Source organism: Atractosteus spatula, unplaced genomic scaffold (genome assembly GCF_055471065.1).
Source record: "Atractosteus spatula isolate fAtrSpa1 unplaced genomic scaffold, fAtrSpa1.hap1 Scaffold_77, whole genome shotgun sequence".
Taxonomy (NCBI): Eukaryota; Metazoa; Chordata; class Actinopteri; order Semionotiformes; family Lepisosteidae; genus Atractosteus; species Atractosteus spatula.
In genome coordinates, this window is record NW_028296909.1 from 120,204 (window position 1) to 137,374 (window position 17,171).

The window sequence follows — 17,171 nt, forward strand, 5'->3', positions numbered from 1 at the left end:
ACGGTTTTTATTTGCATTCGAAATGAAGCGGAATTTTAGCGCGACACACAAACCCTTTGTCTTTTTTAGAGAGTGATTTTTAAACAGACATAAATGTAGAAAACGTGTTTTTTTAGCACTACAATAGCAGGGTCAGTGGCGTAATGAATAACGCGTCAGGCCTCGCGTCAGAAAATTATCAGAACTGTCCTTGTTGTAATTAGCACGAACTGCACAGGCTCTGAATCAGACCATTTCAATTAGTCTGATCATTGTAGAACACGTTAATGTAGAATTATTAATAGGTTTATTAGTTAGTTAGTTCAGGTTTACCCACCTGAACTAATGTAAAATTATTACTTGGTCTGTCTCGTTTGTATATAAATGAATGTCTCTGACAACTTAATGTTAGTTTTATGATGTAGGTCAGGCGTTGACATATGCACGAGTATACAAAATGTCTCACTCCTGATTCAACTCATGTTCTATAGGAGATTGGCGATTCCTCCTGTTTCTCATACAACCATATCAGAACAGAAGCCTGTGTCACCTAGCTGTGATTCAAGATCGACTCGCATCTTTATCCCTTTTTTGTTCGTGATCATTATTTTCTTTAGTTATGATCAATATTGAACTTTTTCTAAATGAAATGACAATAATCAAACATGCAGGCAGATTTTTGAAAAGTATTCGGAATTGACAGGGTGCCCCTTTGGAACAGTCGTCAGAAAATGTGAGAAAATGAAAGTTATGTAAGCTCTCACACAAAGCATTGAAGATTGGAATCTGAGTGTAAAAAAGCTACCCGTCTCCCAATGATAGGCAAGGATACACACCATGACTCGAATAGACTCAGCGAACATTAACACCTATGATATTAAGAGTGCTTTGCACGTGTCGAACTTCAAGAAGGAACTACTACAACAGTTGTGGACATAATTCAATACCACCGGCAAAGTCCAATGCCGGCAACGTCTGAGAAAATAATGTTCACTCATGGAATTTGGTCTTTGAATGGCTGGCGAGAAAATTCATTTATACTCCTGTTGCACCCTCAGCTGAAACATGTTAAAATAACAACGCAGATTTGTTGGAGAACCTGACAAGAATTATTGGGTTAGCACTGTATGTTATTTGGTATCTTTACTTTATTTTATTTATATATTTTTAATATAAATGTTAACATGCATGCTGTATAATCTATTGTCATTTTAAAATATGTTAGCTGTGGATGCGAGGGGGGCTATTATACCTTGTGAAACACGCAAGGAACTGTAAAAAAGGCTGGTATTTGAATAAGATTGGCGATCACAAGAAAACCACAATTTATGTGGTATTATCATCAATATCCTTCAAAATCGACGTTCAAATGAAGGATTTGAAGAAACTATGAAAAAAGCAACAGTAGTAGCAGAGGATTTTGATCTTTGCTCTTCAAGTCAGTAGATCGCCATAGAGTTGCACCCCTACAAATAGCACAAAGGATGAATCCCACCATCTTCATTATTGCTATGTTTGTGCCGGTGAAAGTAGCGTTTGTGCTATTGAAAGCATCTCGGAAGATGAAGGTGCAGTCACTTCCACATGTCATGATATCATTAGATCCAACGACAAGAGCTGAAGCCCCCCAGTCCAAGCCAGCAATGTGAGGAAGAGGGGTATGGAGGAAGGTAGTGTGGCCGAGCAGTCTAAGGTGCTGGATTTAGGCTCCAGTTTCTCTGGGGGTGTGGGTTCAAGTCCCACTGCTGCCAAATGTTAGTATTTTAAGACCTGCAATACGATCAGTAAAAGCGCTTTTTGTTAGGCTGCGGGAAGTGTTTAGAGATAGACTTTCTAAAAGACAGGCTGTCAGCTTAACATCAAGGCAGAAAAAATATTTTGTTTTCTCAACAGAAATTCTCTTTGGCACGTTCAGCTTTATGTAGGGAACAACATCTGCCGAGATCACTTTTGAGGCAGTGCACATGATAGTGTTCCGGCAAGTACATTTAATATTGGCTGTGGTGGTGAGCTGCTTTTGTCTGTGAAACTTTTAATTCTTCACGCCGAATCGTTGGCAGGGGTAAAGCTTATTAAATCTTTGAACATAGCGCTCCATCAGAAATACTTTGTTCGTGATCAAAAGAGATCAGAGGATTAACTTCATGAATTCACATAGCATACCTTACAGGAAAGATTTAAAAGGGGAATTGATTGTGCTTCCTGATGTTGTTCCTGTGGTTTCTTTGGATACAAAGGTGAATGTTCTTTGACGTTCTGCTAGAGTATCCACTGGGTGGGCTTTATCAATTAGCTCGGATAGGTCATCAGTGCTCCGTCTCCGGAAAATAATCAGCACTGTCGTTTTTTCCTGTGCTGTCTTTTAAAACATATAAGATCACGAGTTTACAGATTTCTCAAAATAACAACTATACATTTTAACCCAGCGGTTAGCATTCCTTCAATCCAATAGTTTTACTCTGGGTAAAAAGCAGCGCAATATACAGAGAGATGATATTCAAATATTTCAACGTTCTTATTGGATTACCTGTATGGAGATATCGCTCAGAATTCCTAATATGATTTTGAGTTCAGTTTTGCTTTACTACTTTCAGAGTCTTTCATTGACCTTGCTGAAGCAGAGAAGTGACATAATCACAAATGCGACCTACCTGTGCTGCTGTTTCTGGTTAATAATGATTATTGCGAGGAAAAAAAAAACAGCTCCTTGCATTAAGAGCAAGAGCAACCAACGCGCTCTCTTGTTGAGTTGGTTTTTTTCCGTGGTACTCTTCCTCAGATGCAAAGTTATTTGGCGAGCAAGGACCTCTGAGAAGGAGCCTGAATCCGTCAAGAACTCTGAAATTCTAATATCACATTACCGTCTTGTGTAGCTCAGTGGTAGAGTGCATGCTTTTCATGTATGAAATCCCTGGCATCTTGAGATATCTTATATTGTTGTGCTCACATCGCAATCTTCTGTTGAGTGAGAACTCTTTGCTCGTGTTCATAGAGAGCCAGGTTTACACAATTAAATTCAGTCACACACAAAGTGCTACAGTGTTGCTCTGCTGTTTTAAATGTACCTCCAAAGCATTTCGTTCTGTTAACTACCAAATGATTTGAACTAATTTTACGTCATATTCAGGAAATCCAGAGAAGGTCATCAGACTTTTAGTGGCTGTTGAAGAAAACACCTGTTGAATCTCACCAGGGATTTCTTGAGAGATCATTCAGCGAGCGAGTCCTCCCTCTGGACTCCAAACATTTTGGGTTAAACTGTTATCCACATACTCTAACGAAGAGAAATGTTAGTGTCTTCCGGTGTGTGAGCCCATTTCTAAAAAAAAAGTTATATAAATTGAATTGTTCTACTTTTTAGGCTTGCATAGTCTTATTAATATTTCAGTTAAATCTTTTTTTCTGTAGTAACATCAGTTGATATTAATATTAGTCCTGATTTATAATTTTTTGTCATGGTTGATCTTAAGTAATTTTGTAATTAGTTTCAGTTTTGAAAAATGGTGCAGAGAAGCTACCAAAACTGGTAATGTTCATATAATGTGTAATGCAATAGCAGCATTTTGGGTTGAAAACAAAAAGTATATCTTGGTATGAATCCTAACACTTCATAGGCAGCGTTCTAGGACTTCTCGCTTCAGATAAAGTTGTCAATACATCATCGATTTCTACTCAATATCAGCAGTGTTATCGCTACCGAGCGGTAATATAGATCCTGGCAATACTTCGTGAGATCTTCGTAAGAAAATCCAAAATACTATGGAAGCAATCAAATTTATACGTTTCTTATACAAATTGTGGTTTTCTGTTAATTGCCAATTTGACTGTAATTACATCTTAGTTTACAGATGTCTTGCATGTATCACAAGGTATAATAGTCGTGTGCGTCATCAGTTAAAATGTTTTAAAAAGTACGAGAAAAGTACAACATGCTTAAGAATATTTATGGTTACATCCATATTACAATGAAGGTAAATATACCAAGATATTAAAATACAATTGTACAGTCCTAACTTAATAATGCCTGTGAAGTTTTCCAACAAATCCGAACTGTAATTTTGAAATATTATTGCTGAGACTGATAAGAGAGTACAAAGATCAAATTCAATGAGTGAAAATGCACCCGTAGTTCTCTAAACTGAGTTTCTTCCCTGAAATGACTTGCTTGCGAAGCACCAAGCAGCCTTGAACGGATCGCGGAAATCAAATATACAGTACAGATGGATTCAGAGTGTGCTTTCCAACTTTTGTGCAACATTTTCCTTTGATAGGGCAGAGTTGTCTTCACAATCTGGGTTAAATAAAAAGGAGTGACGTCAGTGTTAAACAGCTTTCCTTTTTGGGGAACAACGGTTGTGTTCCATATTTCTAATTATTTTGGTTTCAAGATCGCAATTTAGTGTGAAACATAAAAGCCAGCTGGATAAGCTTTATTAATTTCCCTCACGGGATCAATAAAGTATCTATCTATAAATCTCTTACACGTCATTTACAATGGCCTTTCAACTAATAGCCCGTGCAGGGACCAAACTCTAGCTGTTGGTACAGTACGAGTTGCGTAAGGCTCTGTAACGCGCAGATGAGAAACTAACCTCTGCTTCTTCATTATATACACAGTGAGCTATACAGTATATGCGAGCTTACTGCCTCCTACGGGCTCTGTATTTGATTGCGGTACAAGACCGGCCGTGGAGATAAAGTGAGACTGCTTTGTACCTTAAAAGGCTCATAGCGTCCCTGGGAGGGCTCAACCCACCACCCTTTCGGTTAACAACCGAGCCACAAAGACTCATGTACAGCTTAACACTTCTCGGTCTCGGTGAAAGTGATACACTCCGTAAAATTTCCAGAGATTCATTTATTTTTAAAGGAAAATCACCAACAGCGGCCGAGAGCTACTGGAGTTTTTTCATTCTATACTGCGATTTCTGAAGGGTACCCTGTGAAAATACGAGTTTTGACGAGAAGGGATGGACATATAAGGTCAGAAGGCTTGAGGAACTGAACTTTAAGGTGAAGACTGCGGGTTCAGTAGCAGCAGAACCTGATCAGTATCAGTTGACTCCGATATACCTTGAAAATGAACTTGGGGATTTAGAGTCAGACGTGCTACCGTTGCACTATGGGGTACTTAATTTAAAAAAAAAATAGGAAAACAAATCAGTGTTCCTGGATCTGTAATTGAGAACAACACCTGCACAAGAGCTGCGCAGGAAGAATAAAATGTTGTCTGGGAAGAAGAGACTCTCTTCGGAAGAGCAGCGCTCTTCACAGGAGATTTTTTTTTGTGAGGCTGATTTGTCTCCTTTGAGGAATTCAAAGACGCTGATGACCGCGACCTCGTGGCGCAACGGTAGCGCGTCTGACTCCAGTTCAGAAGGCTGCGTGTTCAAATCACGTCGAAGTCAGCTGTTAGTTTTTCAGGTTCTGCTAGTCCTGAACACCATGCAGTTGAGTTCTATCTGAACACCACATAGATGATCTAAACAAAATAGAGCAGTACAGGACACGCAGTGTGGAGCTCACACAGCGAACAGCCTTGAACACGAGAAAAGGCACCGTTCACATCTGCTAAACATCACGTCCAACTTTAGAGACAGCTACATCATAGAATGGAATCCCGGAAGTTTCAGGTAACTTTCTTTTTAAAAAATACAGGTTCAAGCAAACCTGAAAGTTAGGGAGTTTCGGACACTTTTCTTTTATTAAATAGTGTCTGAAGCCTGAAAATGTAATTTGAAAAAAAAAACGCTATTGGACATTAGCAGGTGCTTTTTGTAACGATTTGCTATTTCATGCTGGAAAACAAAGGAAACAGACCCAACGTTTGCTTTCAGGTGCGGTTCATTACATAATAGACATCTATTACTGAGGAGCTTGAATAAAATGTACACGAGTCAGGTAGAAGTCGAACCTATAATCTTATGATCCGAAATCAGCTGCGTTATTTATTAAACCGCTGGTATTTCACATAACCTGAATTCCCCCATAGTGTGCTCAGCGCCGCTGCTAGTAATACACCGCCACGTCTAAAATTTCAAAGTGAGAAACGTGTTTTCTGATTTTTTATGTTTTAAAATATCATCTCATTAAATCAGACAAAGGGTTTATGTTTCGCACTGAAATTCCGATTGATTGAGAATTCAAAGAAAGACTTTCTTCCACAACACCGTATAATTATCACATCCACCAGACTCTCCAACCTCTCCAGACCTTGCTGGGTGAGCATTTGCTCCGATAAATTAGGTCACGTATCATGTTAAATCACTTCTTCTCAACACAACATTTCCTGGTGCACGTTTTCTCTATGAAAAAAAAAATACATTTTTCCCTTGCACGATTTCTCGTTTTTATCAAAGCGTACAGAAAGAAAAAAGAGGAAGAAATAGTGTTGCAAAAGAACTCTGTCGCCCTTGGGAGATGTCAAACCCATTGGACATGAAAAATGCCAGATAAAAGCCAGTTCTCTTCGTTTCTCAGTGTCGGGGCTGCTACTGTATGTAAAAGAGGCAATTTGCTCTGAGAGCAGGTTCAGCGCTTACTGAACGCAGATGTCTCAGAGCGGTGTGTCCAAGTGGCTGTAAAAGGAAACAGCTGTCCTGTCACCATAGCTTAGTTGGTTAAAGCGCCTTTTTATTAAACAAAAGAACCTAGGTTCAAATCCCAGCTGTGTATTTTTTCCTATCTTGTAGTACAGAACGTACCATTTTGGTCACTCACAAAGGGCTTGATTTCGTTAAATGCATGTGTTCATTTCCTTTCTGGAAAACTTGTTTTTGATGAAATTCACACAGCTTGCGAAAAATGAAATTCAATTCTTGGTTATCAGTGCAGAAGAAATATTACCGGCTGGCAAAAAGAATGGTAAGAGATTTTTTTTAACCGGAAACTTGTGATTCGAGAAAAAATGTCCAGCAGTTAGTCTCTGTGGCGCAATCGGTTAGCGCGTTCGGCTATTAATCAAAAGGTTGGTGGTTCGACGCCACCCGGGGAAGGGCTTCTTTGGCGATGTAAATATTGTCTTCGCATAGGTCAATTGGATTTCTCAGCGAAACCATAGCCATTTTAATATTTGTAGGAAATGCGAGTGTTCAACACGTGTCAAAAATGTCCAATAATGCCCAACATCGCAACTCCCCAGAAAACCATATTCTCACAAGAAAAATGATCGTCGAATCATTTATACTCCCGTCACATCCTCTGCTGAAATATTTTAAAAATACAATGCAGATTTGTTTGAGAACTTGACTAGCATTGTTACGTTAGCACTGTGCAGTTGGATTTTGATATTTTGACATATTTACCTTAATTTTAAACATAAATACAATCTATTGTAATTGTGTTGTAATATTAAAATATGTTAGCTGAGGATGCAAAGGGGTGAAAGGGAAAGGTCAGAGGGTATAGTAACAACAAGGTTAGGATTGGTGGAGGTGGCAGGGGTGTTGATGGTTTTTCTCTGTAGAGGATGATTGAGTTTTTTATCCTTCTCTGAAGTGAGAAACTGGAAGAGTTGGGAGTTGAGAGATCTGATGAGGTTAGATATAAAAGGAAGATGATGTTGAGCTGTTAGCGGTAAAAAATACTTAATGTCTTTGATGTTGTCATCAAAGATAAACTGCAGTAAGCAAAGATAAAAAGAAAATTATCTTTGCTTACTGCCCTGTCTTTCTCACACCTGAAGAAGGCTCCACGGCCAACAAGTTGTGTTTCCTTTCTTCTCTTTTCAGCATGGAATAACCCTTTACTTGTTCCTTTGCAGCATACGCATGCTGACGCAGCTACTCACCTGATATTTAAATTTCCTATAATCACAAATATGAATGTCCACTGTGGGTATTTTTTCCATGATTATTTATTCTGTCATTGAAGCATATTTTATGTCATACCGAAGTGTCATAATCACTGAATTTTTTTTTTTTCATTTAGAAAGTAAGAAAGTGATAAATCACTATGAATTGCATTTAGCCTGTTCTGATCTAGATTGTCTATATACTTTAACATGCCATGTTCACAATGTCACAACTCAGAAATGCAACAGTGAAGTGTTGTAATTACCAATGTACATAGTGTCGGAACATTGAGATGTTTTGGTAATGAGGAAGGAGGGACATGCCAGGTTCACAGGGTCATATTTAAAAAAATAGCACAGTAAAATTTCCTAAAGTTCAGGATTTTGATAGTCTGTTCCATTGTCTCTCACACCTCAGTGTCAGAATTTTTAGATGTTTTTATACAGATGCAGCCATTCAAAGTGCGCGTCACAGACACGTACCGCAGGTGACGTCGCTCAGTATGACGCAAGATGACGCGTGGCACCGCAGTAAGTGATTGGTTGACCGACAGGGGCACTCGTGGTCCGTTGGTCTGTCGTAGAAAGACTTACAGTAAAAACGTCTTTGCTGTGCCCGTTGTAGATATTGAATTTTACCACTGAAGGGAAATCTTAGTAGCTGAGCATAAAAAGAATAGGAGCATACTGTAACGCGTGTGAAAGCCATAAACGATATTAATTTTGGAACATAAACATACAGTATATAGCTGGTCTTGGTACTTTAAAGAAAAAAATACACACCGGTATTCCATTTCTCCCTAAACATTGTAAGCTTCGAAGTCTTTAACTAACGTGATACCGGAGTCAACAAGCATACTTTTAGAATTTGATTAAAAGGGAATATAATATGGAATCGCGTATCTCAAGAATTTAATAACGGTATGATTATATCCGTGTACTGCGGCAGGGCTGTGTAGGGCTGTTTCGCCTGCCTGCTCCAGCGAGCTGACTGTAGCCGACTGGTCTAGGTGCGTGCCTGCCAACGGGCAGGCTGTGTGCTCGAATCCAGCTGGACCTTCTAGTTTTATTTATTTATTTTTTAATCGCGTAACATAAACATATTACCGTATGCAAACTGTACTGTATACAGTATGTATATGTATATTTAATGTCTTAACTGTGCCCGTTTAATTGAATTTAAAAAAATTATTTAACACGAACATTAAGCTGTTTACATCTTCCGCCTGAGAACAGTCACCCGTTGCTACCCAACGCAGAATGGTGATTGGCTGACACCATCTGACACCCCTCTGATTGGAGAAAAAAGACGTGCTGGTTTGCTATACATACTGTAACAGGAAGAGGATTTCTTTCTATTCAAAACGTGTATTTTAAAAGTTTAAGTAAAAACCTTACAGCGTACACAGATTTCTAAACTGATCAGGATCGTTATCTTTGTCTTATGCATAATAATATTCACCGCTCTGTGCAGCAAATTAATAATAAACTTTATTTTATATAGCGTTTTAAACGAATAAGTAATTAGATTGCTCATAAACCTAATCACTTGCTTTTTCTTTTTATTTAGGCTCAGATTTCAACTATAGATCGTATTATTAATAACCATAATAACAACCAACCAACAAAAACAACCATATAAACATAATACCAACCAAAAACATAGATAACAACCACAATACAAAATCAAATATATCAAACCATTTTACTCTCGCAAAGTCCTCCAATTATCATAATCCCGCCCCTTATGCAAAACCAAACCTTCCTCCCATCCCAGTTTATCCTGTTTATCATAAACAAAATCCACCTCAATTTTCAACATAAAGCATTACACAAAATCAATACCTCAACACTCCATACTCAACAACGATAATTCACAAACAGCCAGAACATGTAACTACACATTCCCAAACAGACCTAATTTCCATAGCCCCGCCCCTTATGCAAAACCAACATCCCTCCCCTGTTCTCTCTCTCCCCTGGCGGTTGTAATTGTTTTTATTTTCAAATAAATTTTAGCAAAGTCATGCATTTTAAAAATCTTAAGATTTTTATATTTATGTCTTTCTTTAGTGGTTTCATTAGTGACAAAGGCTAAACTTTCTTGGAAAAATGTCTTTTATGTAAACCATGTTTGCTATTTATTCATTCAGGGCTAAAATATGTTCATTGTATTCTAATGAAAGAAGGGTTCCTTTCGCCGTAGTCGGGAGCCTAGCCTTTAACTAGTAAGTACTGTACTTACTGGGTTTTTGAGGGGGGGGGGGGGAGTGTCTTTCGCTGGAAATCTCGCCTCCTACTTTGAAAATACCCGTGAGACGGTTCAATTCGTCACAGCCAGCACTCCTGCAGAGAGGGGGGTTGTACTTGGAGTGTATACAGTACACGCGTTATGCTCTTCGTTAATGTCTAAGCCGGAACATATCATTATATCTCATTTTGTATTTCTTAAAAAAAATCGTTTTCCCAGCCTAACAGTATTGTTTTTAACCTGTAAATTTGCTGGACAGAGAGGTGAACATTATTACACAGAAGACAAAGATAGCGATTTACGTTGCATTGTGTATCGTGCTGCTTTAATACAGTTTTAAATAATTGGAAGTCTAAACAGTATCAGCTTTATTTATGGGTTTTAAATAAAGGTGATTTAAACGCGATTTAAATCAATATAAATGTTTATATTGTAACGCATAGGTGACTATTCATTGTTATTAAAATGACTTAAATTCGATCATGTTGTGATATTTAGAAATATACATTTGTTTGGTGCGAGTGAAGTTTTATTTAATCTCTGAGCCATACTGATTATTCTGGAAGCGAGTTTCCGCCAGGGAGTAAAAAAAAAACACACTATGGTATTCTCTCCAATGCAGTGCAGTTAAAAACATACCTCTGATGCTGCTCCTAAATGAATATCGTTTATGACCATCAGAGGCTTTATGCTCCTTTTCTTTTTTCCAGTGGATTGAACAGGGAGAGGCATTTCATGATGTACTTTTCACTGATGAAACAACAGTGGCTCTGGAACAGTTTTCAACCATGTTGTTTTATAAAAAGGGGAGATATGTACACGTTACTGAAGCTAAAAGTTTAGCCTTTGTCACTAATGTAAACACTAAATAAAGACGTATAGAAATCCCTACGTTACAGACTGTATATGGCTGGTATTGGTAGTTTAAAGAAAAAATACACACCAGTATTCCACTTTCTCCCTAAACATTTTAAGCATCAGAGTCTTACATGTGGTTATTTATTGCATAATTTAATTTTGAAAGCCACTGAGACATCAGGTACTACTGTTGTATTTATGAAAAAGAAACAAAACAAAAAACATACTAACAACTGTGCCATCCTACTCCTTAGTTAATACATTTTATTATTCATAAACAGTTAACATTGTTAGCAAAATATTTTGAATTATATTTATCCCTATTTTTTCTTTAGTTTTGTATTTAACTTATTATATGATAGTCAGACTTAATGTATATTTGAACAATGAAATGAAAATATATTTTTACAAGATTTTACATTAAGCACTTAAAATTAATATGGTTAATAAAAGTAAACTGTAACATGCTGTAACAAGATCGGTTAAACTGCGAAGAAAATGCTTTCAGAGAAAATGTTTCAGGTGTGAAGAACATAGATCTCTAATGCAATTTCAACCAAACCTGTTCCCACACACCCTGCCCCCACTACCATTAGAATATACACAAACATTCGCGTTTCATTCTGAGCAGAAGACCCTCACACCTGAAGAGTGCTGGCTGTGACGAATTAAACCGGTCTAACTGGCTTCAATCACAGACCATGTGACATGGGACTCAGTAAACTAACAGCGCCACTGGATTTGATAATACCTAACCAAAATCCGCAATATGGAAACAGAACCTGTGTGATTGTTGATAGATGATGTACTCGTAACATTTTTTCAAGACGAACTACAACATTTAAAAAATGACTTGTATGTACTTGATCTCTAATCAATCCACGGGTCCCAGCACAAAACGAAAGTAAAATGCATACCGTTTCGCGCTTCTTATTAGTTGCTCAAAAGTAATTTGACCGTATGAAATGCATAATATAAACCTAGAAACATATACGTGAGCAGTACTTAAGCACTGTAGTATCGGTGTTAAGACATACCTCTCAAATACTGTAAATCAAGTTAAAAATATCTCAAGACCGATTCTGGTCGTAATGAAACCATGTTTCGTGTATGTTTTCTTTTTCATCTTGAAATAACTCATTTCTAAATACCTTTTTCACTGTTAACATCTTGCAGCAACTTTGCGAGCAAAATATACACTCTGACAGTTCATCCTGCTACCAACATTAAATAAAACAAATCTTAAGATTTCTATATTTATGTCTTTATTTAGTGGTTTCATTAGTGACAAAGGCTAAACTTTCTTGGAAAAATGTATTTTATGTGTTGCAGAAAAAACTGACTTGCTTTAACAAAATATGTTTACAAATCCTTTCACCTGGCATTTTCGTAGTTAGAAATTATGGAACGCTCTGTTAAAAGCAAGGGAGTTTTTATGTCCGTTGCAGTTCTTTTGCAACATGAATATAATTATATCGTTATTAATTTCTTGAGATACGCGATTCCATATTATATTCCCTTTTAATCAAATTCTAAAAGTATGCTTGTTGACTCCGGTATCACGTTAGTTAAAGACTTCGAAGCTTACAATGTTTAGGGAGAAATGGAATACTGGTGTGTATGTTTTCTTTAAAGTACCGAGACCAGCCATATACTGTATGTTTATGTTAAGATTTCCCTTCAGTGGTAAAATTAGATATGAATATTCAATACTTAAACGGGCACAGTTAAGACATTAAATATACATATACATACTGTATACAGTACAGTTTGCATACGGTAATATGTTACGCGATTAAAAAATAAATAAAACTGGAAGGTCCAGCACCTTCCACCTGGATTCGAGCACACAACCTGCCCGTTGGCAGGCACGCACCTAGACCAGTCGGCTACAGTCAGCTCGCATGAGCAGGCAGGCGAAACAGCCCTACACAGCCCTGCCGCAGTACACGGATATAATCATACCGTTATTAAATTCTTGAGACACGCGATTCCATATTATATTCCCTTTTAATCAAATTCTAAAAGTATGCTTGTTGACTCCGGTATAACGTGAGAAATGGAATACCGGTGTGTATTTTTCCTTGTGATATTTTAAGCTCTAGTTGAATGATAGGTGTCGCATTTTAAATCATTTTCGTAGTTAGAAATTATGAAACGCCCTGTTAAAAGCAAGGAAGTTTTTATGCCCGTTGAAGTAAAACAAAATGCCTGACAAAGTATGGCTTGGACAGATTCCAAGTGCTTGTACAAATGTGCTAAAGAAATTATACTTTGAGTATACAGCTTGTCCAAAGTCATCCATTATTAATACTATTAGTAATATCTTCGGTAAAGGCTTTGATGCATAAATATTTCTGATAAAGGTAGGTTGTGTACTTTTGTCCAACTGAGCAATCTTGCTTTCATAAAATATACCAACATTTTAATGACTGAAGATTAACATGCTGTAATACACTGTTCAAAATTAAAGGCTCAAATGCTGTACATGAGAGGTTAAGCTCCCCCTGGCGGTTTTACAAGGTGACGCCGGATAGTTTCCGGCAGAGCGTCAAATGATGCGCGATTAACCACGTGACACTGCGTGATACCGCGACACGCCCACCGGGGTATGCCGCAAAATAACGCACCCATTTTGAATGGCTGCATCTGTAACCAGGGGGTAGGTTTATAGCAAGAAGCAGAAAGTGCCATCACCCGTTGCTCATCCTCGGTTAACCATATATTCTCATATGCCATGTTCTAGACGTCCCATTTATATTAAAAAGTTCTTGTAAAATGCAAGATTTTAAGACTTTTTATGGTCAGAAGGCAAGGTCGTGGTAAATATGCAGAAAGTGCCTGTGAACTTCTGTTTTGTCTTATTTACTTATTGTGTTTGTGTTACTGTGAGTTTTGAAAATTGGTTTACAATTTTCTGAAATGTGTTTCACACAAAAATGTTATTTGGATAGTCACTACTTACATATTCCCATTTACTGAGGATAAATACAGTAATCCATCCCGATTAGTACTTTTAAAAATTACTGTAAAGAGCCATCTACAGGCGAAAGGCGGCATAACATCACAGCAGCAGCATTTAAGGCAGAAGAAGAAGCTGGCGAATAAGAAGCCAGCTTCAGCCTCGTTAATGCAATACCATTGGGTGAAGTGGAAAAATATTTCTTGCTCTGAATCCTAACATTTTTATAGGAGGTGTTCTAGTACTTCTTGCCTCAGATAAAATTGCCAATACACTTATTTCTACTCCATCAATAGTAGCAGCGTTATCGGTACTGAGTCCTAAATGTACGTCCTGTCATCATATAAAATGTCAAAAGTTTCAACTGCATTCAACTGATCAAAGTTCTCTTCGATGACAGTTATAATTTTATCCAAAATACATCCGAAACAAATTCGCACTGTTTTTTTTTATCCAGAAGAGCATCATCATGAGACTCAAAACATACCTGTTTTTTCTTCTTTCCAGGAGGAAGGATTGTTCAGATGCAAACACTGGTCCAAAATCAATGTACTCTCCTATCGCTGTTGCTTCTTTAAATCCTTCATTTGAACGTCGATATTGAGGGATGATATCGTACAAATTGTGGTTTTCTTTTAAAGCAAATTATATTAAAGTATGAGCCTCTGTTATACTGTAGTTGTCTTGGAAGTTTCGAAAGGTATAATATACCCCCTTGTGCCCTCAGCTAAAATATGATAAAATACAACAAAATTTATTTACATAGAACAGCACTTATGGTTACATGTATATTAAAATTAAGATAAATATACAAAAGTATTGAAATACAAATGTACAGTCCTAACATAATCATGCTGTCCAACTATCTTTTTTGCTTGTCAAGTTCTCCAACAAATCTGTGTTGTAATTTAATTTTAAATATTCTAACTAAGGATGCATCAAGAGCATAAATGAATTCTTCTGCCAGCCGTTCAGTCCTTGGCTGAATATGATGTCCTTGAATGTTGGTCATTATTGGCCATTCCCAGTGATATTGACTTACGTACTTAATTGTTTAACAAAAACATTCACATGTCTTGCAAATATCAAGTGGGTTAAGGTTTTGCTAAGAAATCCGAATAAGTAGAGATGAGGTTTACATTGCAATAATGAGAAGTGCATTTCTGGGTGGGCTCAAACCACTAACCTTTCAATTAACAGAGACTCACATGTGTCCCTTTTCTCCATTTGCAAGCTTAAAAAAAGAAAATAATGCTTTTTTCTTACCAGCCTGCGATATACAAGGCAAGATTTGTATTTCATCTTTCACAAGCTGTATGAATTTCATGAAAAGCAAGTTGTTCCAGAAAGAAAATGAAAACTTGCGTTAAACAAAATCAAGCTGTACGTAATCATCCATAGTGATTCATTTTGTAAGACAAGCACTGCTGGGATTTGAACTCAGCATCTCCTGTTTTAAGAGGAAAGCATGTTAACCAAATCAGCCAAAGTGCCATCAATGGATCAACACCATGTCTGAGTCAGTGATTGCAGCTGACAGTCACTGGAGGACAGTTCATCGTTCAACAAGTCAGCCTGCATAATGAGGGGGAAGAGACTGACTTCTGTGATGCAGTATCGACAAATACTAACCTTCTGTCCAACTGTTCTCTGCTGCATTCTGGATTAGCAGGTAAATATTGGTTTCCATGAATGTGTAGGGGTTTTGTGTATTTACTGGGACAATTATTAATTGTAGCAGTAAGTCACAAAATGATTCTTTGATGGCTATTAGAAAACCGACCTTGTGAGTTAACTCATTAACGCACACACACAGATACTAATACACTTATTAATACATAAAATGTGCATATAAACATAACAGATCTTAAGAGTGTGGGTTAGCAGAATACAAAAGGTATATATTAAATCATGAAGAGTTCCAAACCAAGAGGGACATACATTCCGTATACCATTCATTTAGACTGTTTCGTAAATGAACTGGGATTACAACTTCTACACTAGATACTCAAAAGCAAGTACATCACTCATAGGTATTAGATTGATATCAATTGTGGTTGAGGTAACAATTGAATTCTCGAGCTGTAATGCAGAATGTTGAATACTCATCCGATCTGTGTGGATTCAGATCTCCCGCGGACAAAAGAAGTAGTGGCAGGCTGTTGCTGTGTGCAATCGGCACTCTCTGGCTCGGTGCCAGGCAGTGGCCGGTGCGGCTGGCGAGAAGGAGAGGAGGGAGAGATTCCTGTTGCGATGCGCTGCTGATGCTCTTTGAAGACCGGCTAGTTAGTGTTGGCTGAAACTAGCAGAGCTTGTGCACATGGAAAGTGACTGCGGGTCCAAGCCAGTCACACTCTTTAGATGGGAAGAAGACCAGTTCGTTCCCGATGTAGCGCTAGCCCTGAATCCTGAGATTCAGCTGTCGACAGTTCCGACCGTAGTTCACTCGTTGATCAGGCAAGCTTTGGCGGTGGAGTACCGGTGGTTCACGAGGCTGTCAGCTGGGCTAACCTACGGTAGTTCAGTGGCTAAAAGTTCCGCGGGCATTCGAGACCCATGTGGGGTTACCCTGCCCTACCAGTTCCTGATTGGCTGATTGAGGTGGAGGATGAGTAACAATGACCTCTGTCCTTAGGGTTGTAAACCTTGGGATGAGACTCTCCCATGGAATCTCCCAGACAGTAAGGTGCCAGAGATGACCATTTATTAGGGTGGCTGGTGAATCTCAGCCCTGGGAGCTGTTCCTTATCAGGAAACTCTATCAGCTAGAAAAACACCTTAAATGTGAACCAGATGGAATGGCCTCTCTGTATCCAGCTGCACTGAGATGAGGGAGAGAGGGACTGGCAAGGGAGCAGCAAACTTAATTCCTGTATTTTAAATACGCCTTGCTGCTACAGAAGTGTCCATAGACAGAGAGATCGCTGAACCTCACTGTTCTGGCATGTCCGTTAGCCTCCATCCTGCTTCAGCAATGAATGCAGCGGGGCACATTCTGAGAGAGATGCGGTCAATCAGGTTGCAGGAAAACCACGCTATGCTTTTTTTTGAGATCCTGAAAAGGCCAGAGAGGCCATGTATATGTGTGCAGCTGGATGTGTATTTGCAGGTGGCGTAGCAAATTCTGCTGAAGCCCCACTGCCTGGTGTGGACGGTAGCTGTGCATGTTGCAGCAGAATTGTGCATGTGAGATCAAGGGGGCATGTCATGTGTTTCAGCACTTCACTCCCTTCAGTAGCACGTGATTCCCTGAGTCCAAAACAATTGTGAGTTCTTTAGATGACCTGTGGACCAATCTTTCACGATGAAGAATTCCTTAAGAAGAATAG

General features: G+C 38.3%; 1 protein-coding gene and 2 non-coding genes across 3 annotated transcripts in view; 2 read left to right on the forward strand and 1 right to left on the reverse strand.

The window, feature by feature from the left end:
• The window catches only part of LOC148805243 (uncharacterized), a 132,921-nt gene that overhangs the window by 92,822 nt on the left and 22,928 nt on the right, over positions 1-17,171 (reverse strand). The window lies entirely within an intron of this gene.
• On the forward strand, positions 1,649-1,730 carry trnal-uag (transfer RNA leucine (anticodon UAG)). Its single transcript has one exon. It is a non-coding gene; the product is annotated as a tRNA-Leu (tRNA).
• trnaw-cca (transfer RNA tryptophan (anticodon CCA)) lies at positions 5,316-5,387 on the forward strand. The gene has a single exon. It is a non-coding gene; the product is annotated as a tRNA-Trp (tRNA).